Source organism: Oncorhynchus tshawytscha, linkage group LG04 (genome assembly GCF_018296145.1).
Source record: "Oncorhynchus tshawytscha isolate Ot180627B linkage group LG04, Otsh_v2.0, whole genome shotgun sequence".
NCBI classification, from domain to species: Eukaryota; Metazoa; Chordata; class Actinopteri; order Salmoniformes; family Salmonidae; genus Oncorhynchus; species Oncorhynchus tshawytscha.
In genome coordinates this window covers 53,786,132-53,813,284 of record NC_056432.1, presented here as the reverse complement: position 1 = coordinate 53,813,284, position 27,153 = coordinate 53,786,132, and the positions used below count along the sequence as shown (strand labels likewise).

Genomic DNA, 27,153 nt, shown 5'->3' with positions numbered 1-27,153 from the left:
ATATTTTGAAATAAGATAATCTTGAGAACTAACAACCACCAGAAGAAATACAAGACAGTAATCAGGGGCCTCTTTTATTTAAAAAAAACCGTAGATTTATACTTGAACTTAGTCGTAAGATAATTTCCGACGGTGTGCTTACGTTCGATTCATAAAAGATACTGAGCATAAAAAACCTTGCTTACGCAAGTTCTAAGAAGCCCATTGGTAACTTACGCACCTGTGATGTATAAATCTCAAATTAACTTAAAATTGACGGCACCTGAACGTGCCTTACAATCAGTGATTTCCCCTTATAGAATACTAGCACAAATGAGGGTTTAGTCAGGAATAGCCATGGAACAAAAGAGAAAAGCAACATTTTTGGAAGACGAGATCGAGGGGATGGTGGATCACGTATATATTCAGTGGACTAAATAGTGGGTTGACAACAAATCCAGACAGGTAGCTTTGGGAGTGTGTCACCGCTGCAGTGAACGAGGTGGGGCAGCAAGACAGAACTGGGGCTGATGTGAAAAAGAAATGGTCTGACCTTAAACTGGCCATACATAACCAGCAGGAAAATCACTTACGTCAAGTCTAGACTTTGCGTCGAGATAAGATACAGGTTTTATAAATAACTACTTTTGCGTTGTTTTCTTAAGATCAAAATGGATCAGAAGCCCGTTTTATAAAGGAAGCCCCTGGTTTACTTCCAACCTTTTTATGCAAGTAGAGTACATGTTGGATAAAAAATGTTACGACAGGCCTGATGGAAACAGCACATTTGTTGGTAAACTTGACAAGGTGGGATCTTTTTGTGTTGGTAAAGTTAATTATGCTAGAACTGGTGGTGGAAATACCTGTATGAGCAAATATTGATATAATAACCATCATATCGAAGTAAACTTAGAGTAACGTGATGATACAATACATGACCATAAGTATGTGGACAAACTGCGATGCAGTGCCTTAGACCGCTGCAGTACTCGGGAGGTGCATTCGGAAAGTGTTCAGACCGCTTGACTTTTTTCACATTGTGTTACATTGCAGCCTTATTTTTTTATTTATTAAAAAATGTCTCATCAATCCAATCACAATACCCCTTAATGACAAAACAAAAAACGTTTTTTAGATTTTTTTGCAAAATGTATAATAATAAAAATAAATACCCTATTTACATAATTATTCAGTACCTGAGCTCAGGTGCATCCTGTTTCCATTCATCATCCTTAAGATGTTTCTACAACTTTATTGGAGTCCATCTGTGGTAAATTCAATTGATTGGGCATGATTTGGAAAGACACACAACTGTCTATATAAGGTCCCACAGTTGAGAGTGCATGTCAGAGCCAAAACCAAGCCATGAGGTTGAAGGAATCCAAGACTGGATTGTGTTGAGGCACAGATCTGGGGAAGGGTACGAAAACAGTGTGGCCAGACGGAAGCCACTCCTCAGTAAAAGGCACATGACAGCCCGCTTGGAGTTTGCCAAAAGGCAGCTAAAAACTCTCAGACCATGAGAAACAAGATTCTCTGGTCTGATTAAACCAAGATTGAACTTTTTGGCCTGAATGCCAAGCTTCACATCTGGAGGAAACCTGGCACAATCCCTAAGGTGAAGCATGGTGGTGGCAGCATCATTCTGTGGGAATGCTTTTCAGCGGCAGGGACTGGGAGACTAGTCAGGATTGAGGGAAAGATGAACGGAGCACAGTACAGAGATATCCGTGATGAAAACCTGCTCCAGAGCGCTCAGGACCTCAGACTGGGGCAAAGGTTCACCTTCCAACAGGATAGTCGCTAAGCACACAGCCAAGACAACACAGGAGTGGCTTCGGGACAAGTCTCTGAATGTCCTTGAGTGGCCCAGCTCGAGCCTTGAACCCAATCCAGCATCTCTGGAGAGATCTGAAAATAGCTGTGTAATGACGCTCCCCATCCAACCTGACAGAGCTTGAGAGGATCTGCATAGAAGAATGTGAGAAACTCCCCAAATACAGGTGTGCCAAGCTTGTAGCATCATACTCAAGATGACTCGAGGCTGTAATTACTGCCAAAGGTGCTTCAACAAAGTACTGAGTAAAGGGTCCGAATACTTATGTTAATGTGATGTTTCCGTGTTTTATTTGTAATACATTTGCAAACATTTCTAAAACCTGTTATTTTATTTGTCATTATGAGGTATTGTGTGTAGATTGATGGGAAAATAAACATTTAATCCATTTTAGAATAAGGCTGTAACGTAACAAAATGTGCAATAGGCCTGAATACTTTCCGAATTAAAAGTATTTGAAGATACGTATTCTTCAAAAGTTGATACTAGGTTGCGTTCACAATTCAATGTCCAGTTTGTCTACAAATTAATGATAGATATGTTGGATTCACATGTCAATAATAAACTTCAACTTCCAAAGATCCAATCAACCATGGATGAATGGTAGTATACCTAGCTACACATTGGTGTCATTATGGTGTCATTTATTGGGCAAATCTATGTAAATCTATGTAAATCCAACCTCACTCACAATTGACTTTGATATTCAGCTGCTGTATGAAAAGTTAAAGGAGTTACTTTGAACTATCCCATTTTATGTAGGTGTTCACTGCAAATGAGTATGGAAGCTGATCAATGTCTAAATGTGTTGACATGATAGCTCAGCTGAAACGAACCAGCTTGTTTCCAAAGCGAATTAGGGTACATAGAGGTAGGCATCTGGGTGTTAGGCTTGTTCTCAGTGAAGTGCATTACCCCTCATATACCAGTAGGAGGCACTGATCAGGCAGAAATTGTTGGGACTTCAAAATACCTCTTTATGATGGCACGGCATTTAAACGATGACGTTGATTCAAACATAGCATTTTACTATTGACATTGAAACCAGGTCAAATGAAAATATTTCTAATCAAATCTACAGTTCAACATAATTCCAACCACCCAATCAATATACAGTATGAATACAGGATGTTCATTTTTTATTTTTTATGTTTCTACTGTGCCTTCAGAAAGTATTCACACCCCTTGACTTATTCCACATTTTTTTGGTGTTACAAAGTGGGATTAAAATGGATTTAATTGTATTTTCTTGTCAACAATCTACACAAAATACTCAAAGTGGAATAATAATAAAATACTAATATAAATATTCAACCCCCTGAGTAAATACATGTTAGAATCACCTTTGGCAGCAAATTCAGCTGTTTTTCTAGGTAATTCTCTAAGAGCTTTCAACACTTGGATTGTGCAACATTTGCCCATGTTCTTCAAAATTCTTCAAGCTCTGTCAAATTGGTTGTTGATCATTGCTAGACAACCCTCTTCACTTCTTGCCATAGATTTTCAAACAGATTTAAGTCAAAACTGTATCTCGGCCACTCAGGAACATTCTCTATCTTCTTTGTAAGCAACTACAGTGTAGATTTGGCCTTGTGTTTTAGGTTATTCTCCTGCTGAAAGGTGAATTCATCTCCCAGTGTCTGGTGGAAAGCAGACTGAACCAGGTTTTCCTCGAGGACTTTGCCTTTGCTTAGTCCATTCTGTTTCTTTTTTTATCCGGAAAAACTCCCCAGTCCTTAATGATTACAAGCATACACATAACATAATGCAGCCAACACTATGCTTGAAAATGTGGAGAGTTGTACTCAGTAATGTGTAGCATTGGATTTACCCCAAACATAACACTTTGTGTTCAGTACAAAAAGTTAATTGCTTTGCCAAATTTTTCTAGTATTACTTTAGTGCCTTGTTGCGAACAGGATGCATGTTTGGGAATATTTTAATTTTCAATCTGTCAATTAGGTTAGTATGATGGAGTATAACTACAATGTTGTTGATCCATCCTCAGTTTTCTCCTATCACAGCCATTCAACTCTGTAACTGTTTTAAAGTAACCATTGGCCAATTTCATGGTGAAATTCCTGAGTGGTTTCCTTTCCCTCTCCGGCAACTGAGTTAGGAAGGATGCCTGTGTCTTTGTAGTGACTGAGTGTATTGATACGCCATCCAAAGTGTAATTAATAACTTCACCATGCTTCACCATGCTATTTTTATGTTTACCCAGTCCATGCAATTTATTATGTGACTTGTCCTGAACTTATTTAGGCTTGAATACTTATTGACCCAAGACATTTCAGCTTTTCATTTTGAATTAGTTGATTTAAAAAAATTAACAAATTATTCCACTTTTACATTTTGGGTTAATGTGTGTAGGCCAGTGACAAAAATCTAAATTGATATCACAACCTGTTAGTAAGGTTAAGTACATGTATTTAAGTTGAAAGTTTTAACCTAATTTCAATGTTTACAATGTTGGTTGAAATGAGATGAAAACAGTACTGGTTGATGACTTTATTCAAATCCAATGTATTTTGCATGTTGATTCCACGTCACAATACGTTGAGAAATCACATTGAAACAACGTTGATTCAACCAGTGTGTGCCAAGTGGGGAAGCAGTTCAATCAAATGTATTTATAAAGCCCCTTTTTACATCAGCCAATGTCACAAAGTGCTATACAGAAACTCAGCCTAAAACCCCAAACAGCAAGCAATGCAGATGTAGAAGCACGGTGGCTGGGAAAAACTCCCTAGAAGGGCAGGAACCTAGGAAGAAACCTAGAGAGGAACCAGGCACTATAGGATCACAGTTGGCCACTTAATTGTCTTGTGAAAGTATTTTCATTCACAGTAGGGTTGTTCATCCACTCTTGTTCTCTTGTGATATTAGAATAATGCACTCTGTAAGATGGAAACCCACCGGAAATTAATTCCATTATATGTCTCGCCATCCTTTTGACAACAGACACTGACTTCTGTAGGTTGCAGGAATTGTATTATTGAAGTATCACTGAGCCAAGAGGAATGACAAAGTCGACATTGCTCCTTGACAACCTATTGATTGACAGTCGCCTCTACTTTTGGACACATCGTTTATCAGGCACAGGGATGTGTCACACCCAAATAGCTGATTGAAATTCAGCTACTACGTACGTACCTATCATGCTGACAAAAAGTAATGTCAAACTATGTTGTTGGGGAGCCTTGAATGAGGAAAAAGCCACATCAAAGGGCCTCAGAGGCTTATGGACCATTGCTGGTGATGTGATAAAATGGTGTTGTTCAATGTCATAATTGGATCTCCCTAGCACTTAGAGCTCGGACGATTTTACTTACTTTGGTAGTTTTCTGTTATTTTGCTACATTGTTCTAAAACCATGATTTTGTAAAGAGTAATAGCCTATGCATAATGTTGATGCATGCTATGAAAGTATCTGCCTGTCCCAGTTTCACTGTTGGCTGCTGACTCACTCCCTCTCCCGACTGTGCGCACTGAGGAGGGAGAGAGATACATTCTGAGAAGCACAAACATATGACAATTGCTCAAAATGCTATTGAGTGAAAAATACAGTTTTTCAAAGCAACTACTGTTATTGTAGTATAGTAGAGGAAAGTCATAGCTTTCTGTGAGTATATAACGTATATCTCACCTCTTAATATTGAGTTCCACTTGGTACCATTGGTACCACTTTGCAAACGGCGTAGGGTTTTCATTAGCCCGGCTTTTGGCTGGTAACAAAAAAGAAAAGCAGATAAATAAAATTGGCACTGGCCAATGGTCTGGGAAAATAAAAAAAATCCCATTGCAAAAAAATGCTTTTTAGCCTATTCATTGATGGAAATTCAAGTCGATGGAAATACATTTAACCGGTGATGCTTTCTTTATCTTTTCTTGCACAGAACGACAAGCTGACTAATAGAATAGGTCAACTTTTCTATTATGGGGGATAGTAGATTGACATAGGCTAGTGATTTTGCTGTTTGTTATTTGTCTTGTTGACTGAGGAAAAGTAAATGTGGGCAGTTATTCTAACATCTTCAAAGTGTGCATTGGAATTCGATAAGAAGGACTGGCGCCATTGCATCCTTGAGTTGCATGTTCTGTTAAGAATAATTTCCATATTCTAAATGTGACTTGGTCATTCGGAGCACTGTGGGTGGACGCCCTGCTCAGGTTACGCACCCAAGGCATATAGTACATTTCCAGGAAATGTATCAATTGTCTGGTAAATTTGAATGCTGCTGTAAGTAGTATTCAAGTAGCCTAGGTCTAGCTCTGGAAAGTTTTTGTATGACACTACATTTACTGATAGATGAATCAATTAGCCTACTTGGCTATCTAGCAACTATTGTATTTAGAGTTAGCAATCTAGCGTTTTGACTTCCAAAGGTGGTGAATAATATAGCCTATAGATGTCAGCAAATTCTCCGAAGAGACAAAAATAATTAGGATAATTTCTGGATCCTATTTTGACATGTTGCACATCAAAATATCAATCATGCATTTCCTGGATAGATTAGATGAAATAGCTTACTTTTTTAGTCATAGGCTACCATCTAAATTGGCTTGCTTGCCACTGGTCTAGAGCCCTGCTGCTAATGTAAAGTAACTGTCCATTCTATCTTCTTTTTGTGTTATCGATATTATCTCGCAAAAAAGTTACATTTATCGCGATATGACTTTTTGTCCATATCGCCCAGCATTAGCACCTCCCCCCCAAATGGTTTATCATAATTTATCACTGATTTACTGTTATCTAAAAATGTATCACAATATAAATCCATATCGCCCAACTCTAGGTGCACAGTAATCTGGCCTACTGAAGTAAAATAGCTAGTTCCTACTGACATAAAATGGGTAGTTCCTACTGACGTGAAATGGTTAGTTCCTACTGACATAAAAGGAGTAGTTCCTACTGACATAAAAGGAGTAGTTCCTACTGACATAAAAGGAGTAGTTCCTACTGACATAAAAGGAGTAGTTCCTACTGAAATGAAATGGTTAGTTCCTACTGACATGGGATGGCTAGTTCCTACTGACATGAAATGGCTAGTTCCTACTGACATGAGATGGCTAGTTCCTACTGACATGAGATGGCTAGTTCCTACTGACATGAAATGGCTAGTTCCTACTGACATGAGATGGCTAGTTCCTACTGACATGAGATGGCTAGTTCCTACTGACATGAAATGGCTAGTTCCTACTGACATGAAATGGCTAGTTCCTACTGACATGAGATGGCTAGTTCCTACTGACATGAGATGGCTAGTTCCTACTGACATGAGATGGCTAGTTCCTACTGACATGAGATGATGGCTAGTTCCTACTGACATGAGATGGCTAGTTCCTACTGACATGAGATGGCTAGTTCCTACTGACATGAGATGGCTAGTTCCTCCTGATATGAAATGGATAGTACTATAACGTGTTGTTAGAGTTGACCACATTCTATTATTTTTCCTTAACTCCACACCTCGGTAATTATCCCTGTTGGAGATAACTTGTCACCAGACAATGGCTAACGAGGTTAATGTTAGGGAAACTTCACTGAGGTATGAAATACCCAGTGCACAAGGGAACTGCTTCTTTAGTTTATTGGGCATAAGATTAGATATGAGAATGTGTATGAGACGCTGTCATTTCAGCTAATTGGATTTTGTGGGTTCGTGCGAGCAGTAAGAAATGAGCTGTGTATCATGCAAACAGGACCTTTAGCATTATCTAGTGCCTGAATTGCTGGAACAATGCCCATGTGAAATAGCGGGACCCCAATGAACCAATGCCTGCTGCTGCTGTGGCCACACCAGACAGGTAGACATATGTGTACCTTCCAGGGATGCGGAAAAGGTTTCTCTGAGCCAGTTTCCTACCCGACAGGGTCCAAGCTCTTCACAGGAGCACACACGGCGGGAGAGTGTTCCGACAACGCCAATCCAATGAAGAAATGATCTGGAAGCACAGCGGCCAATACTCAGCTCAGATGCGTATACCTACAGGGGTACATTGCCCTCTTCCGATTTCAGCAGGCGCATATGGCGCCTCGCTCCCTTTCCTGCCTTTCACGCAACACAGCTCTATTTTCAGAGTGTACACAGAGTTCATACGCTCCGTGCCGAGCTGCGTTGTTTTTCGGTTATCTGCCAGTATATTTGAAGTGCACGCAGTAGACAGAGCAGTCGTGGTTGGTCACGTTGTGAGGGTGAGTTTTGCTTGGTTATCTCTCAAGGATAACTGATTCCGTGAAAATGACATTGGCGTGCCAAGTGCACGGCTTGATTGACATTTCCCAACCAACCATTGACTGCATGGCTGGCATTCTTCTCATCCCTCAGGAGAAAGAAATCCTGCTGAGCCCCTTGTGAGCTACTCCAACCACTCCACTCTATTTATTTAAGTATATGTTTCACCCCTATATCTAATGTGACAGCCAACTTCACATTGGGACATTGATTACATTGACCCCTAAGGGAGCTAGGATGCATATTTATTTTGCAGTGGACAGCTGTCCTTAAGAATATTGTCATGAAGAGGGCCGGTGAGACGGCTTGACAGTGAAGAGTGGCCTTCCCAAAAGAGGCTTCTAAACTGCCCACATCATCAGCTTTTCTTGTATTCCAAATCTACATTCACCTTGAATTAGTTGATAAGCTTGACCTCGGGGGTGGAAAAAGTACCCAGTTGTCATACTTGAGTAAGAGTAAAGATACTTTAACAGAAAATGACTCAAGTAAAAGTGAATGTCACCCAGTAAAATTCTACTTGAGTAAAAGTCTAAAGCTGTTTGGTTTTAAATATACTCACGTTTCTAAAGTAAATGTAATTGCTTAAATATACTTAAGTATTAAAAGTGAAAGTATAAATCATTTCAAATCCCTTATATTAAGCAAACCAGATGGCACAATTCCAGAGGCACACTCCAACACTCAGATATCATATACAAACCATGCAAACAAAGTATTTGTGTTTATTGAGTCCTCCAGATCAGAGGCAGTAGGGATGACCAGGTATGTTCTCTTGATAAGTGTGTGAATTTGACAATTTTCCTGACCTGCTAAGCATTCAAAATGTAACGGGTACTTTTGGGTGTCAGGGAAAATGTATGGAGTAAAAAGTGCATAATTTTGTTGAGGAATGTAGTGAAATAAGTGAGGAATGTAGTGAAATAAAAGTTTAAAACAAAGTTTAAAACATGCTATCAGGGTATGATATTTAAAGCATGCTAACCTTTTTTGGTTACAAAATACTATTATTAGGATTGCAGTATTTATTTGTCCATAGACTACTTTCAAGGAAACAATTTGTCTGAATTATCCCAGTAATATGCCTAAACGTTTACTGGAAATAATTATTCCACATTGGCCTGGGATTTCAATAACCTTACTTCAACATACCATAATGCTACAGGGATAAGTGGAAATGTCACACATTTACAATGTACTACATGCAAAACTACTATCTAGAGAGGGACACATTTGCATAAAGCAATATTAACAATGCCACTTTATCATGAAAATATATGACATATAAAATGCTGTACACAAAACAATGTAACTGACCTTACGTTAATGTATGCTGTACTTAGCAACAGCTGCTGAACAAACATTTGTTTCTGTAAATCACATCTCAATCCTATTCATATGTAACATTTTCTTCAAAATGCTATTTTATTGACTCCCATTCAGTGACACCCATATTCTGTCAAACTCAAAATGATGTTGCTCAAGGTATCCCTAAGGCCAACCGGCAACATGTAACAACACTCGGCCAATTCCCTCATGCATATAACTCCATCCATATCACCATAATATTACAGTTCTATAACCAGGGCTTAACTCCTTTCAATTGTTCTACTTCAGAACTATACAATAAGCTACGGCACTTTACCATTGCACATAAAGCCATATGTTTAAATGTAGTATGTATGTTCTTGACATGAGGATGTTATATAATTTTTAACCTGGCAATGCCCTCTTAATTGCCACTGAGGGAATAAATAAAGTTTTCTTGGATATACCAGAATCCCTACTCTTTCACTACTTTGTACAATAACTAAATGTTACATAACCTTGACTGGCATGTCTACTCACTCAGTTCACTCACCCAGGCAAGGTTGAGAGTGTTTTGCTAGCCAGACTTTTAATATTGAGCTCAATAAAAGGACTGCCGGGATATGTCAAAACCCCGCTGAGTGCTTTGGCCTGGAAGCAATAAACACCTATTGTGTCGGCACCCCGACAATGTTGATGTCCTGGAGCAACCACTTGGTCTCACACAGACTTACTGCCGAGGAAGGGGTGAGAATACCCCGTGAAACAGTATAAAAACAGAATTCCAACACATTGGAAACAGTGGTTAGTAAAATCAGCAAAGGGAAATAATATTCATATACACTAATATGAATGTCCAAATATGCATCAAACCCATGTAGATTTTGGGGGTTAGGATCATGGTAAGGCTGTTGTACAATACTCATAAGGCATATTAGTTATATTCTTCAAGAATTAATTGGCATATAATTAATTTCAAAGTAGGCCTATACCGCACACCTATCATAACATACCGTATATTGTATTATCAAAATCTTCATTTCACTTTTATATATCATTCATTTAAATTAACATTGAACAGAGCATATCTTCCAAGTTGTGCTTTTAAGTCTTGTTCTGGTTAAGTCTGGTTTGCTCTCATGTCTTAGTCTCTGGTTTGCTCTCAGGGCTTCTGTCCCCTGGGGACTACTCTGTGTGGCTTGGCAGTGTGAAAGCCACAAAGATTTACACAGCTTCATCACCATGGGAACTCCCATAGTCTCTCGCTGACCTATATACAGTAGATATCCACAGTTCCACAACCACCATTCTTCATGGAGCTATGAGGAGCTTGCTTTGGTATAGTAGAAATGCTTTTACATGTTGTTGAATGTGTGGCGCCATTGAGGTGAACTGTCAATCCTCGACAGTGACTCAGTGGTAGCTATGGCGGCGGATACCGCCCTTGATTATATTCAGGTTCAGGGGAGGATGGTGGATGTAATATTGTTATTGACACACGTGACCCGGTGACGTAAAAAATGCTGCCATAGAAGGTAGCATTTCAACTACTTTAACACCACACTCAGTTTTGAGGTCTGAAAACAAATGTTCAATTTCGGGTGGTCTGTCCCTCCAATGTCTAGTTAAAATGGTAACAGGACAAAAAGGGTTAGTTCAGCCAACTCCAATTGCTCTGATTTGATTTTAATTGCAGACTATCCCTAGGTAACAGGAAACTGCTATGTAATATTCTTTCTTTACAAAACCGTCACAATGCATAAAAACAGTATTATCTTATGCCTAGCTAGCTACATGTATCTGGAAAACAAAGCATGCTGACTGGCTGGGTGTGATATTATTAGCAATCATGTCATCACTGAATATCCAACGATGACGTTAGCTAGCTAGGTACCAAATACAAGATAGGCTACAGCAGTAACAACTACACTTCAGCATATGAACAACTTTCCTACTAGGTAGCATATAACCAGCTGCACTTTGCTAGCTAGCTAACCTCGTGTTTCTCTTCCCTCCGCTCTCTAACATGAGCCACACACACACACTTTGATATGCACGTTCAAAAATGCTGTTAAATGAACTAGCTACACATTTAAAGACAGTTCAATGAGTGTACACAGCGATACACATGCTCTTCAGTAAATTGTACTGTGAAAACTGTAAAAGCACGATTGTTGCGTTTGAGTTCTTACGGATGGCAAAAGCTAGCAAGTCTCACCGGAGTACTGCTAGCTGAATGAACTAGCTAGCTAGCAGCACGTTACAACGCAATGAAAGACAAGTAACATTAGCAACACATCAATAATCAATGTCTGCAATAAAATATGTTCTAAAACAAAGGTATAAGAACATTTGCACACATTACTCCTTTCACATTTTAACAGATGACGATATAATTTGATGCCTCCAATAAAGATGGTGGATAATCTCCTTCAAAGATTGACTCTCGGTTTGTGGCATCTTTCCGGTTTGAGGCACACGGAATTGGTAAAACAGAGGCCCATTTCCCACCAAATGCTGTTAAAACTAAATTTGGTCAATTTTACACTACAAGAATGAATCTGGTGCATATCAAGTTGCGCTGTGGTAAGTCAATTCTACAAGAGACAATTACATTCCGCGATAAAACATGAATTGATTGTGTAATGTTAACAAATTATAATAAAGAAATAGAAGCACAGTGTCACGGTCTTCCTCCTCTTCATCTGAAGAGAAGAGGCGAGAAGGATCGGAGGACCAAAATGCGGCGTGGTATGTGTTCATGATGAAATTTAATAAAGAAAACACTGAACACTGAAACACACTATACAAAAACAATAAACGAAATGAAGCTAATGAGAACTGTGCTGACACAAGCAATCAACATAGACAATCACCCACAAAACCCAACACAAAATAGGCTACCTAAATATGGTTCCCAATCAGAGACAATGACTAACACCTGCCTCTGATTGAGAACCATATCAGGCCCAAACACAGAAACAGACAAACTAGACACCCAACATAGAATGCCCACTCAGATCACACCCTGACCAAACAAAACATAGAAACATACAAAGCAAACTATGGTCAGGGTGTGACACACAGTGACATATGCCTCAATGCAGTCATATGCTTGGCTTATTGGGGGTGTGGCTTTCAGTTAGTAATTTTTGTCAGAGCCATTCCGTGAGAGTGAATGTCATTCCAGTTAAACTGTTCTGTTATATTTAATCAAATCTGACTAACCCAGTGTTCTGCTTGCTATGAATACTATTGGGTGGTATTTGCATGTTTAGGTGAAATGTCCTGTTTAAGACACTGTCAAATAATCTGATTGGGTGGGCCTGGCTCCCCAGTGGATGGGCATGGGCGTGCCTACACCCTTGACTATAAGGTCACTGGATGATAGATACAATTGCAGCCATGTCTGAGGAAAGTATAGACCAACGCATGAGCAACTGAAAGTAAAAAAGAAACACATTTTTATTTGAATGTTTTAATAAATGTTTGTGACTCGATAATTAGCATGTTTTGTTCACTGTTCAGCGCTTCTAATAAATATTCCAGGATTGGGTAACACTTAATGATTAGGTGTGAAGATGACAACATGAAAATGCCTCCCCCATCATTGATCACTGTCCTGTGACATTTCTCAAGTCTAATGTGATGCTTTCCTTCTTCTGTCACAACATCGTGGTTGTGTGCTTAACATTTAAGAATTAGACACTTTACATTTGCAAAGTCACGGATGACATGCTCTAAATGACGATGGCCGCTTGGCACTGTCAACTAATAGGTGTAACAATAAACCCTGACAGTTTGTCACACCGCACAAACCCTTGGGCTGCGAGTTTGAACCTCCATTTTCTCCCTCTGTCTTGCTGTCATGTCACTCCTGCTATCTCTGACCTCCAATTCCCACCTCTCTCTAGAGTAGCTGCTCAGATAGTGACTTCCTGTTGTGGTACAATTTACCAAAATAGCACTGCTTCAAAGTGCCCAGCTTTGTGTCAACTTGGTAATGGGTTTACAAAAGATGCTGTGATCAAATGTAAAATTATTTAATCTGCGAGGAGGCAGCTAATAATATGTTAATCCATACAAGGCATTTACAGTGCATGGGGATTTTCATTTCAAGAAGGGTGGGAATGGAGTGATCACAGAGAGTTATAGCATACTGGTGGTGGGTTTAAAAAGGAATTATCCTGTATCAGCTAAGATAACTAAACTGAATAAAAATAAGAAGAAACTATACTATAAAACAAAGATAAATTATATAAAGAATGATAGTATAAAGCTTTGGATCACCTTAAATGAAATTTTGGGCAAAAAGGCAAACTCAGCTCCATCATTCATTGAATCAGATGGCTCATTCATCACAAAACCCACTGATATTGCCAACTACTTTAATTATTTTTTTCATTGTCAAGCTTAGCAAACTTAGGTATGACATGCCAGCAACAAATGCCGACACTAAACAAATAACTGACCAAATTATAAAAGACAATTATTTTGAATTCTGAAAGTGAGTGTGGAAGAGGTGAAAAAAGTATTATTGTCTATCAACAATGACAAGCCATCGGTGTCTGAGAAATTGGATGGAAAATTACTGAGGATAATAGCGGACGATATTGCCACTCCTATTTTCCATATCTTCAATTTAAGCCAACTAGAAAGTGTGTGCCCTCAGGCCTGGAGGGAAGCAAAAGTCATTCCGCTACCTAAGAATAGTGAAGCCCTAATTACTGGCACAAATAGCCGACCAGTCAGCCTGTTACTAACCCTTAGTAAACTTTTGGAAAAAAATATGTTTGACCAGATACAATGCTATTTTACAGTAAAAAAATTGACAACAGACTTTCAGCACGCTTATATGGAATGATATTCTACAAGCACAGCACTTACTGATGATGACTGATGATTGGCTGAGAGAAATTGATAATAAAAAGATTGTGGGGATGTTTTTCTAGGCGGCTTTTGACATTATTGATTATAGTCTGCTGCTGGAAAAACATATATGTTATGGCTTTACACCCCCTGTTATATTTTGGATAAAGAGTTACCTGTCTAACAGAACACAGAGGGTGTTTTTTAATAGAAGCTGTCGAGGTCCCTTACTTTTTTCAATCTTTACTAATGACATGCCGCCAGTGTGTAAATGTATGCAGATGACTCAACTAGAGGTCGACCGATTAATCGGAATGGCCGATTAATTAGGGCCGATTTGAAGTTTTCATAAACAATCGGAAATCGGTATTTTTGGGCGCCGATTTGTCGTTTCTAATTTTGATATTTTAAATTATATTTTTTTAAACCTTTATTTAACTAGGCAAGTCAGTTAAGAACACATTCTTAGTTTCAATGACGGCCTAGGAACAGTGGGTTAACTGCCTCGTTCAGGGGCAGAACGACAGATTTTCACCTTGTCAGCTCGGTGGATCCATTCTTGCAACCTTACAGTTAACTAGTCCAACGCAATAACGACCTGCCTCTCTCTCGTTGCACTCCACAAGGAGACTGCCTGTTACGCGAATGCAGTAAGCCAAGGTAAGTTGCTAGCTAGCATTAAACTTATCTTATAAAAAACAATCAATCATAATCACTAGTTAACTACACATGGTTGATGATATTGCTAGATATTATCTAGCGTTTCCTGCGTTGCATATAATCTGACTGAGCATACAAGCATACAAGTATCTAAGTATCTGACTGAGTGGAAGTAGGCAGAAGCAGGCGCGTAAACATTCATTCAAACAGCACTTTTGTGTGTTTTGCCAGCAGCTCTTCATTGTCGGTCAAGCATTGCTCTGTTTATGACTTCAAGCCTATCAACTCCCGAGATGAGGCTGGTGTAACCGAAGTGATATGGCTAGCTAATAGCGTTTCAAACGTCACTCGCTCTGAGCCTTCTAGTAGTTGTTCCCCTTGCTCTGCATGGGTAATGATGCTTCGATGGTGGCTGTTGTTGTTGTGTTGCTGGTTCGAGCCCAGGGAGGAGCGAGGAGAGGGATGGAAGCTATACTGTTACACTGGCAATACTAAAGTGCCTATAAGAACATCCAATAGTCAAAGGTATATGCAATACAAATGGTATAGAGAAAAATAGTCCTATAATTCCTATAATAACTACAACCTAAAACTTCTTACCTGGGAATATTGAAGACTCATATTAAAAGGAACCACCAGCTTTCATATGTTCACATGTTCTGAGCAAGGAACTGAAACTTTAGTTTTCTTACATAGCACATATTGCACTTTTACTTTCTTCTCCAACACTTTGTGTTTGCATTATTTAAACCAAATTGAACATGTTTCATTATTTACTTGAGGCTAAATTGATTTTATTGATGTATTATATTAAGTTAAAATAAGTGTTCATTCAGTATTGTTGTAATTGTCATTATTACAAATAAGTAAATAAAAACCGTCCGATTGATCGGTTACGGCTTTTTTGGTCCTCCAATAATCGGTACCGGTATCTGCGTTGAAAAATCTTTATCGGTCGATTTCTAGACTCAACACTATACACGTCAGCTACTATAACAACTGAAAGGACAGCAACACTTAACAAAGAACTGCAGTCAGTTTCAGAATGGGTGGCAAGGAATAAGTTAGTCCCAAATATTTCAAAACAGAAAACATTGTATTTAGGACAAATAAATCCTAAAACCCAAACATTAATCTTGTAATGAATAATGTGGAAATTGAACAAGTTGAGGTGACTAAACTGCTTGGAGTAATCCTGGATTGTAAACTGTCATAGTCTAAACATGTTGATACAAAAGTCGATAAGATGGGGGGTGCATACCCCACAAGACATGCCATCAGAGGTCTCTTCACAAACCCCAAGTCCAGAACAGACTATGGGAGGTGCACAGTACTACATAGAGCCATGACTACATGGAACTCTATTCCACATCAGGTAACTGATTCAAGCAGTAGAATCAGATAAAAAAAACAGATACCAATACACCTTATGGAACAGCGGGGACTGTGAAGATACACGCACATAGGTACAGACACACGCATACGCACACAAACACTAGCACTCGCACTCTACAGACACGTATATTGTAATTTTGTTGTATGATGGTATTATACATTTTGTATAGTAGATATGTAGTGGTTTAATAATGTTAAATTATGTACTGTTTTATCTTTTGTTTGATGTGTAATGTAAGTGCATTAATGTGTTTGGACCCCAGGAAGAGTAGCAGCTGTCTTGGCAGCATCTAATGGGGTGTTGGGTAGGATTCTAATTTCTGCCAAAGTTTTTCAGTATTTTAGAACCCTTTCAGGTTTAAAAGTGTTGCATGATACTTAAGAGATTCACATAATGTAACGGGAAATATACACTGAGTGTACAAAACATTAACTTCTTATGGCTGCAGGGGCAGTATTGAGTAGCTTGGATGAAAGGTGCCCAGAGGTGCCCAGAGTAAACACCCTTATTATTATTAGTATTGGATAGAAAACACTCTGACGGTTCTAAAACCGTTTGAATGATGTCTGTGAGTATAACAGAACTCATATGGCAGGCAAAAACCTGAGAAGAAATCCAAACAGGAAGTGAGAAATCTGAGGTTGGTATATTTTCAACCCAGGCCCTATTGAATTCACATTAGGATATGAATGAAGTTGCACTTCCTAGGGCTTCTACTAGATGTCAACCGTCTTTAGAAACTTGAATGAGGCTTCTACTGTGTTGTGAGACTGAACAAGAGCTGAATGAGTCAGGTTACTGGCAGAGAGCCATTTCCTGGTCACGCGCATTCCACATGATATCGACTTGCGTTCAGTTGCTCCTCTAGACACAAAGGAATTCTCCGGTTGGAACTTTATTGAAGATTTATGATAAAAACATCCTAATTATTGATTCTATACTTAGTTTGAAATGTTTCTTCGATCTGTAATATAACCTTTTAAAGTTTTTGTCCGAAGTAATGCACGAGCGTTTGGATATGTGTACCTAACGCTAACAAAAGTACCTACTTAGACATAAATAACGGACATTATCGAACGAATCAAGCATTTATTGTGGAACTGCAATTCCTGGGAGTGCATTCTGATGAAGATCATCAAAGGTAAGGGAATATTTATAATGTGACTTCTGGTTTCTGTTGACTCCAACATGGTGGCTAATTTGATTATTTTTTCTCAGCGCCGTCTCAGATTATTGCATGGTTTGCTTTTTCTGTAAAGTTTTTATGAAATCTGACACAGCAGTTGCATAACTTGTATTATCATCTACATTTGTGATGAGTATTTCTGTTGAATCGATGTGGCTATGCAAAATCACTGGATGTTTTTGAAACTAGTGAACATAACGCGCCAATGTAAACTCAGATTTTCTGATATAAATATGAACTTTATCAAACAAAACATACATGTATTGTGTAACATGAAGTCCTATGAGTGTCATCTGATGAAGATCATCAAAGGTTAGTGATTAATTTTATCTCTATTTGTGCTTTTTGTGACTCCTCTCTGGCTGGAAAAATGGCAGAGTTTTTCTTTGGTGGTGACCTAACATAATCGTTTGTGGTGCTTTCACTATAAAGCCTATTTGAAATCCGACACAACAAGATTACCTTTAAAACGGTATAAAATACATGTATGTTTGAAGAATTTTAATTATGAGATTTCTGTTGTTTTGAATTTGGCGCCCTGCACTTTCACTGGCTGTTGTCATATCATCCCGTTAACGGGATTGCAGCCCAAAGAAGTTGTTTAAGGTCACCTGCTCTTTCCATGACAGAGATTGACCAGGTAAATCCAGGTAAAAACTATGATCCCTTATTGATGTCACTTGTTAAATCCACTTCAATTAGTGTAGATGAAGGGGAGGAGACAGATTAAAGAAGGATTTCTAAGCCTTGAGACAATTGAGACATGGCTTGTGTATGTGTGCCATTCAGAGGTTGAATGGGCAAGACAAAATATTTAAGTGCCTTTGAACAGGTTATGGTAGGTGCCAGACGAACTGGTTTGTGTCAAGAACTGCAACGCTGCTGGGTTTTTCATGCTCAATAGTTTCCTGTGTGTCAAGAATGGTTCACCACCCAAAGGACATCCAGCCAACTTGACACAGTTGTGGGAAGCATTGGAGTCGACATGGGCCAGCATCCCAGCGGAACGCTTTCGAGACCTTGTAGAATCCATGCCACGATGTATTGAGGCTGTTCTGATGGCAAAAGAGTGGGGAACAACTCAATATTAGGAAGGTGTGCTTAATATTTTGTACACTCAGTGTATTCTGTACCTGTAGAAGTTGTTCTCTACTATACCCACTTGCATGTGTTCCATATGTGAGAATTGGAGAATCAGATCTGTAAAGGGAGATGTTGTAGACAATGATGACTGGCTAAAAATTTAATTTAGGCTACTTCATTTTGTTTGCAAATTCAGACAGCTCAGTTAATCAAGATTTTGGAGTAACAAAACAGAAAAACACAATATACTGCAAGAATACATGTTTGAGTTTTAATCATGCAATTAATAAGGCAAAGCTTACAGAGTCAACCCAACAGAGACTCTTTGAACACAAACATTATTTCATGGCATTGCCAGGCCAGAAATGGTTTCATCTCAACCTGGAAACCTTTTATGAAGAGTTATTGCAGTTCTTCGGCTCTGACACACATGTATCAAAATAGAAGCCTTATGTATTGCTTTCATTCGGGTCTGTAGTACACTATTGTCTGTAAGAGAAGTACAGCATGAGTAATCCTCAATGACCTTTCTTCCTCAATGAAGCCCACCAAAGCCATGTGGTATTTCTAAGACTTTTCAGGTTCTGTGGACTCTAAGAACCCATTTTGTGTGAGATGGGGGAAAAAAATGTAATTTATATTATGTTTGATGCCCTTGGGAGGTTTGTTCGTAGTGAATACATTTCTCTGTATGCGTTCAACACGTTACACTTACCGTACAACACTTCTTGGTTTTAGAAGTGGCGTTTCAGCTGTACTTGATTCTGTAGTCGAGTGATTACAGTTGAAGTTGGAATTTTACATACACCTTAGCCAAATACATTTAAACTCAGTTTTTCACAATTCCTGACATTTAATCCAAGTAAAAAATTCCCTGTCTTCAGTTAGGATCACCACTTTATTTTAAGAATGTGAAATGTCAGAATAATAGTAGAGAGAATGATTTATTTAAGCTTTTATTTCTTTCATCACATACCCAGTGAGCCAGAAGTTTCCATACATTCAATTCGTTTTTGGTAGCATCGCCTTTAAATTGTTTCACATGGGTCAAAAGTTTCGGGTAGATTTTCACAAGCATCCGAAAATAATTCAAATTTTGGCCCATTCCTCCTGACAGAGCTGGTGTAACTGAGTCAGGTGTGTAGGCCACCTTGCCCGCACACGCTTTTTCTGTTCTGCCCACAAATGTTCTATAGGATTGAGGTCAGGGCTTTGTGATGGCCACTCCAATACCTTGACTTTGTTGTCCTTAAGCCATTTTGCCACAACTTTGGAAGTATGCTTGGGGTCTTTGTCCATTTGGAAGACTCATTTGCGACCAAGCCTTAACTTCCTGACTGATGTCTTGAGATGTTGCTTCAATATATCCACATAATTTTCCTCCCTCGTGATGCCATGTATTTTGTGAGTGCACCAGTCCCTCCAGCAGCAAAGCACCCCCACAACATGATGCTGCCACCCCTGTGATTCATGGTTGGGATGGTGTTCTTCGGCTTGCAAGCCTCCCCCTTTTTCCTCCAAACATAATGGTCATTATGGCCAAACAGTTCTATTTTTGTTTCATCAGACCAGAGGACATTTCTCTAAAAAGTACGATATTTGTCCCCATGTGCAGTTGCAAACTGTAGTCTGGCTTTTTTATGATGGTTTTGGAGCAGTGGCGTCTTCCTTGCTGAGTGGCCTTTCAGGTTATGTCGATATAGGACGCGTTTTACTGTGGATATAGATACTTTAGTAATTGTTTCCTCCAGCATCTTCACAAGTTCCTTTGCTGTTGTTTTGGGTTTAATTTGCACTTTTTACACCAAAGTACTTTCATTTCTAGGAGACAGAGCGTGTCTCCTTCCTGAGCGGTATGACGGCTGCGTGGTCCCATGGTGTTTATACTTGCGTACTATTGTTTGTACAGATGAACATGGTATCTTCAGGCGTTTGGAAATTGTTCCCAAGGATGAACCAGACTTGTAGACCTTTTTTCTGATTTCTGATTTCTTTTGATTTTCCCATGATGTCAAGCAAAGAGGCACTGTGTTTGAAGGTAGGCCTTGAAATACATCCACAGGTACACCTCCAATTGACTCCAATGACAAACAATTGTTGGAAGAATTACTTGTATCATGCACAAAGTAGATGTCCTAACCGACTTACCAAAACTATAGTTTGTTAACAAGAATTTTGTGGAGTGGTTGAAAAACTAGTTTTAATGACTCCAACCTAAGTGTATGTAAACTTCCGACTTTAACTGTATGTGTGATTACGTGTGATATTGAATGTGGTGGAAGACGTTTTAAAGTTGCAAGATCAATAATTCCCATTGAAAGCACGTCTAAGAAGCGGTAGATCTGTTTTATCTGCACTATTTCTATGCTTTCTGTTCTTAAGTTTCATTTTTGTGTCTTTCACTTTTGGCTTTGTGTACCAGCTTCAAACTCTGAAAATAAAATATGTTTGGTTATGGAAAATATATTTCACAGAGGTTAAGATGGTTTAATGATTCTCTACACTATGCTTGTTTTGTCACATAAACAGAAATTAGGTGAACTACTAGAATTTTAGCAACCAGGAAAGGGAGGAGGGATTTCTTCATAGTGCATCTTTAAATGTGCTTCTGCTTTCATGTGGTACTATCTGAAATCCTAGGATGATTGGATGTCAACTCTTTCATTGAGTGTTAGAAACATGTAATAGTCTCCAATTTGTGAATTTGTCAATGTACCACTTGGGACATCCCCTTGATGTTAATGATGCACTTGTTTGCCACATAATAGGGCAAATAATCCAGACAAATACTGCAAATATACAATACTGCAGTTTGGTAATTTCCCATAGTTGGCTATCAGGTGAGAGCCCATTGTCTTATTATAAAATCGTTTTTTTTTTTCTGGGAGGGGGGGCATTATTCTGGCTACCATGGCTTTGACCCCATAGGATAACAATGCCCCCATCCACAGGGCACGAGTGGTCACTTAATGGTTTGATGAGCATGAAAACGATGTGAATCCCTCCAATAGAGCTCCAGACACCTTTAGAATCTATGCCAAGGTGCATTGAAGCAGTTCTGGCTATTGGTGTTTCCTTTATTTTGGAAGTTACCTGTATATTAAACACAGGAAAATCACGTTGAGCCTTTAATGAAACTTTGCAACACGTCACCTAATGACATACATTACTACATCAGATATGGAGCCCAAGTGAAGAATCTCAAAAGAATGAAAGAAACATTCAAGATGATTGAGCTGTTGATGCATTCAAAATAGCACAATATTTTACTATACCAAAATAACGTCAATCTCCGGCTTTGGCATTTGACCACATATCTTTAACCTTGCCCTTTGTATACGTATTCTCTGATTTTTCGGCAGTTATCCTATCCTTCTTCCTCTGCCTTACTGATTGCTGGGTATTTATTCCTGTCCACTTGTTGTCTTCTCAATGGACTGCTTGGTCCTAATTGTAAAGCAGAGTTAATTATCCCCTAGCCTGTACTTGGCACACCATCGAAGCCTCGCTAGAGGTTAGGTCTGCCTCATAATCCTGAAAAAACGAATACAGGGTACGAAATGGAACCATGAGTGTTGACGGACAGAATAAGTGCACTTAATCGATTTATATGGATTGTGCTGCAAATACTGGACAACCATGTTTCGTACAACATTTAGCAATGTTTACTGAAATGGTTAGTGTCATATTTCAACGATGGTTTGGTTGCTGTTTCACTGGCTCTTTTTTATGTCTTACTTACTTGTTCAATGCATATTGTTTGTTCCTGGCTCTCTCTTTTGAATTTGCATAGTCACAGCATGTTGCTGTCTTTAAAAAAATGTATATGTTTGGGTAGCCTTGCAAAAAGTTCCTGTTGGTAATCTCACATTAATTAAAACAATGAATTCCCGTGGAATATCCGTCTCCTAGGGGCTGTGGTATTTTGAGAGCTTTTACTTCGAATGTTCCCTGTGTCTCCTTGCTTTTCTAACACAGGTTGCCACCACAGGAATTATCCCTGTGTGTGTGTGTGCGTGTGTATGTGTGTGTGTGTGTGTGTGTGTGTGTGTGTGTGTGTGTGTGTGTGTGTGTGTGTGTGTGTGTGTGTGTGTGTGTGCGTGCGCGTGCAAGTGCCTGTGTCTGTGTCTGTGTGCGTGTTTTCTTCAAAACAAGTGTGATTCATCTGCAAGATGAACAGGAGAAGTGACTTTGATTTTGTTTGGCCATCAGTTCCTGCAGAGAGTTCTGAAGTGATTGTAAGAGCACACTCTAACCTCATTGGATTTTACTGAGTGGGCTATTTACATGACTAAATAACTTAATATCCAAGGAAAAAGAGTACACCAGTCAGAGGAAAGAATCATCTGATTGATAGTGGCACATTCTCTCATGGGGCCTCATGTTCAATTTAACAGTAAAACATTATAAGTAGTGACATTTTACATCTTACATTATAAATGATAGAAACGGAAGTGACACCCACGAGGCTTATGTGGGTCGACAAAACTATATAAAAACACGGCTCTAAGACATTACACTCGCATTCATTCTCTGTTTGATTTTTTTGATAGGGTAATAATGAAAGGCCATTTTTTATTTATTAAGAAGTGAACGATATCTGTACATTATCACAATTTAATAGTGTCCTAAGAGACCCAACCCGTTTTCCATTTACGAAGGCTACTATCCTTTTTTGTATCTTTCACTGCTCATAAATCTGCAATAACAGACATTAAAGTGGTTTTATGTTGAGCAATAGGTTTTTATTAAAATAACACTTTTTTTCGGTGTGTGTTAATGATGTATTATTAATATCATCATAGCCATCTATTATGTCAAGATCAGTAGCAACCTCAGATGCAATTTATGGCTTACTTGTGGTCTAGGAACATACAGAGAAGGAACTGCCACATCTCGTCATAATAGGCTGGAAGAAAGGTTGCACTGGGAGTCAAATTTGAAATGCAGTAGGCCTACATTATATAGGCCTACATGGAGCAAGTTGAAAAATTGCATTAAAGGACCATTTAAATGTATTTTTGAAAGGGCTGTGGTCACCATTCAATTAATCCATTAAATATATACATCTCATGGCAGTGGGGAGCTGTTTTGTATTTCTTTCAACAGGTCCATTATATTCCCATTTACATCTTATATAGCAACCCTATTTTATTGGAAGCCCTGGTGTGAAGTAGAGGAATGGCAGAGCAGACTGAGCAGAGCAGTCATATGACCCTAAATATTTTAATGTGCAATTTGGGAAAAAATCCCACATCTGTGCGGTTTGCCAGTGATGTTATTCTACATTGTGTCATTATTTCCTCTTCAGAGCGCACTGGTGCACAACTAATACATTGTATCATTTTGCTTGACCATGCGAACCACGAGTTCCTTCAAGTTTCGCATTGTTTGTACTGAAGGTTTATATACAAGTAAAGTGTATACAAGTCACTGGAGTAGGCTATAGGCCTACTATTTTAAAAGAATCACCGCATCTAAATGGATTGGATCCCCCTCTCCTACTGAACGAACGCGCTATCCATACTCCAAGGTGGCATAGCAGTTCAGACGTCTTTTGTCCTCGTCTTGTCGTGTCCTGTATATATATATATTTACAACTTTTTTCACATACATTTTATTTTTATTTTCCATCAACTCATCTTCAAAACACTCTCCTGCAACCCGCCTCACCAATTTATATTTATAAAAAAGTATTATTTACCTCAAATCTGTAATCCTCCAAGAAGCTAGCCAGAACCTCCAAGAAGCTAGCCTGAAACTAGCCAGAAGCTAATCCAGAAGCTAATCAGAAGCTAGTTCAGAAGCTAGTTAGCTTCTTTACTGGCAAATCGTTAGTATTCAGCTAACCACGGTTTGTGGTCATCAGCTATCCTTTAGCTCGAAAATCTATCGCCAGTTCTGTACGGCGCAGCGCGGCTCGGAACGGAATATACCGGACCAATTTTTCTCTCCATGTCCCTGGATTTCGACTGCTCTCTGGACATTCATACCCGGATCTCACAGCTAGCTAGCTGCTATCCGTGTGACTATCGGCCTTCGTCGATCCCGGAGCTAACATCAATTATTCCAGAGCTAGCCAGCTCCGTCAATCACTCCTGAGTTCCATCAATCACTCCTGGGCTGCAGTCACCTATCCGGACCCGTTTTACTGCCTACGCGGAGCCCCACCAGGCCTTCACAACTGGACTGCCGACGTTATCTACCCGTAGGAGATCCGGCTGGCTCCTCCGTCGCGACGTTACCTGAACGCCCATCTGCGGCCTGCTAACCTTTAGCTGTCTTACCGGCTGCTATCTGAATAGACAATCGGACAATTTATTTATTTTTATTATTATTATGTTTTCTTCTTGGGCCTCTATAACTGTATCTATTGTTTTTATTTTTATTGTTGTTGTGTGATTTGGATTAATCCCCTCTACCACACGGAACCCCACTAATCTACTGACGGAACGCAAGAGGTGGCTAACAACAGACCTCCATCCTATGCTAGCTTGCTACCGATGGCCTGGCTAGCTGTCTAAATCGCCGTGACCCCCAACCAACCTCTCCACTCACTGGACCCTTTTGATCACTCGACTAAGCATGCCTCTCCTTAATGTCAATATGTCTTGTCCATTGCTGTTCTGGTTAGTGTTTATTGGCTTATTTCACTGTAGAGCCTCTAGTCCTGCTCACTATACCTTATCCAACCTATTAGTTCCACCACCCACACATGCAATGACATCTCCTGGTTTCAATGATGTTTCTAGAGACAATATCTCTCTTTCATCACTCAATACCTAGGTTTACCTCCACTGTATTCACATACTACCATACCTTTGTCTGTACATTATACCTTGATGCTATTTTACCGCCCCCAGAAACCTCCTTTTACTCTATGTTCCAGACGTTCTAGACGACCAATTCTCATAGCTTTTAGCCGTACCCTTATTCTACTCCTCCTATGTTCCTCTGGCGATGTAGAGGTGAATCCAGGCCCTGCAGTGCCTAGTTCCACTCCTATTCCCCAGGCGCTCTCTTTTGACGACTTCTGTAACCGTAATAGTCTTGGTTTCATGCATGTTAACATTAGAAGCCTCCTCCCTAAGTTTGTTCTATTCACTGCTTTAGCACACTCTGCCAATGTTCTAGCTGTGTCTGAATCCTGGCTTAGGAAGACCACCAAAAATTCAGAAATTTTAATTCCAAACTACAACATTTTCAGACAAGATAGAACTGCCAAAGGGGGCGATGTTGCAATCTACTGCAAAGATAGCCTGCAGAGTTCTGTCCTACTATCCAGGTCTGTACCCAAACAATTTGAACTTCTACTTTTAAAAATCCACCTCTCTAAAAACAACTCTCTCACTGTTGCCGCCTGCTATAGACCACCCTCTGCCCCCAGCTGTGCTCTGGACACCATATGTGAACTGATTGCCCCCCATCTATCTTCAGAGTTCGTGCTGCTAGGCGACCTAAACTGGAACATGCTTAACACCCCAGCCATCCTACAATCTAAACTTGATGCCCTCAATCTCACACAAATTATCAATGAACCTACCAGGTACCTCCCAAAGCCTTAAACACGGGCACCCTCATAGATATCATCCTAACCAACTTCCCCTCTAAATACACCTCTGCTGTCTTCAACCAAGATCTCAGCGATCACTGCCTCATTGCCTGCATCTGTAATGGGTCAGCGGTCAAACAACCTCCACTCATCACTGTAAAACGCTCCCTGAAACACTTCTGCGAGCAGGCCTTTCTAATCAACCTGGCCGGGGTATCCTGGAAGGATATTGATCTCATCCCGTCAGTAGAGGATGCCTGGATATTTAAAAAAATGCCTACCTAACCATCTTAAATAAACATGCCCCATTCAAGAAATTTAGAACCAGGAACAGATATAGCCCTTGGTTCTCCCCAGACCTGACTGCCCTTAACCAACACAAAAACATCCAATGGCGTTCTGCATTAGCATCGAACAGCCCCGTGATATGCAGCTGTTCAGGGAAGCTAGAAACCATTATACACAGGCAGTTAGAAAAGCCAAGGCTAGCTTTTTTAAGCAGAAATTTGCTTCCTGCAACACTAACTCAAAAAGTTCTGGGACACTGTAAAGTCCATGGAGAATAAGAACACCTCCTCCCAGCTGCCCACTGCACTGAAGATAGGAAACACTGTCATCACCTTATAAATCCACCATAATTGAGAATTTGAAGAAGCATTTTTCTACGGCTGGCCATGCTTTCCACCTGGCTACTCCTACCCCGGTCAACAGCACTGCACCCCCAACAGCAACTCGCCCAAGCCTTCCCCATTTCTCCTTCTCCCAAATCCATTCAGCTGATGTTCTGAAAGAGCTGCAAAATCTGGACCCCTACAAATCAGCCGGGCTAGACAATCTGGACCCTTTCTTTCTAAAATTATCTGCTGAAATTGTTGCCACCCCTATTACTAGCCTGTTCAACCTCTCTTTCGTGTCGTCTGAGATTCCCAAAGATTGGAAAGCAGCTGCGGTCATCCCCCTCTTCAAAGGGGGACACTCTTGACCCAAACTGCTACAGACCTATATCTATCCTACCGTGCCTTTCTAAGGTCTTCGAAAGCCAAG

The 27,153-nt window shown here is 39.6% G+C and overlaps 1 protein-coding gene and 1 long non-coding RNA gene across 3 annotated transcripts in view; one reads left to right on the top strand and one right to left on the bottom strand.

Moving 5' to 3' along the window:
• Positions 1–27,153, top strand: part of LOC112248995 (leucine zipper protein 2) — a 192,135-nt gene that overhangs the window by 22,527 nt on the left and 142,455 nt on the right. The gene's annotated exons all lie outside the window — the stretch shown is intronic.
• LOC112248997 lies at positions 5,179–7,960 on the bottom strand. The gene is made up of 3 exons (XR_002953297.2): positions 7,687–7,960; positions 5,466–5,544; positions 5,179–5,307 (listed from the first exon to the last, which is right to left on the bottom strand). It is a non-coding gene; the product is annotated as an uncharacterized LOC112248997 (long non-coding RNA).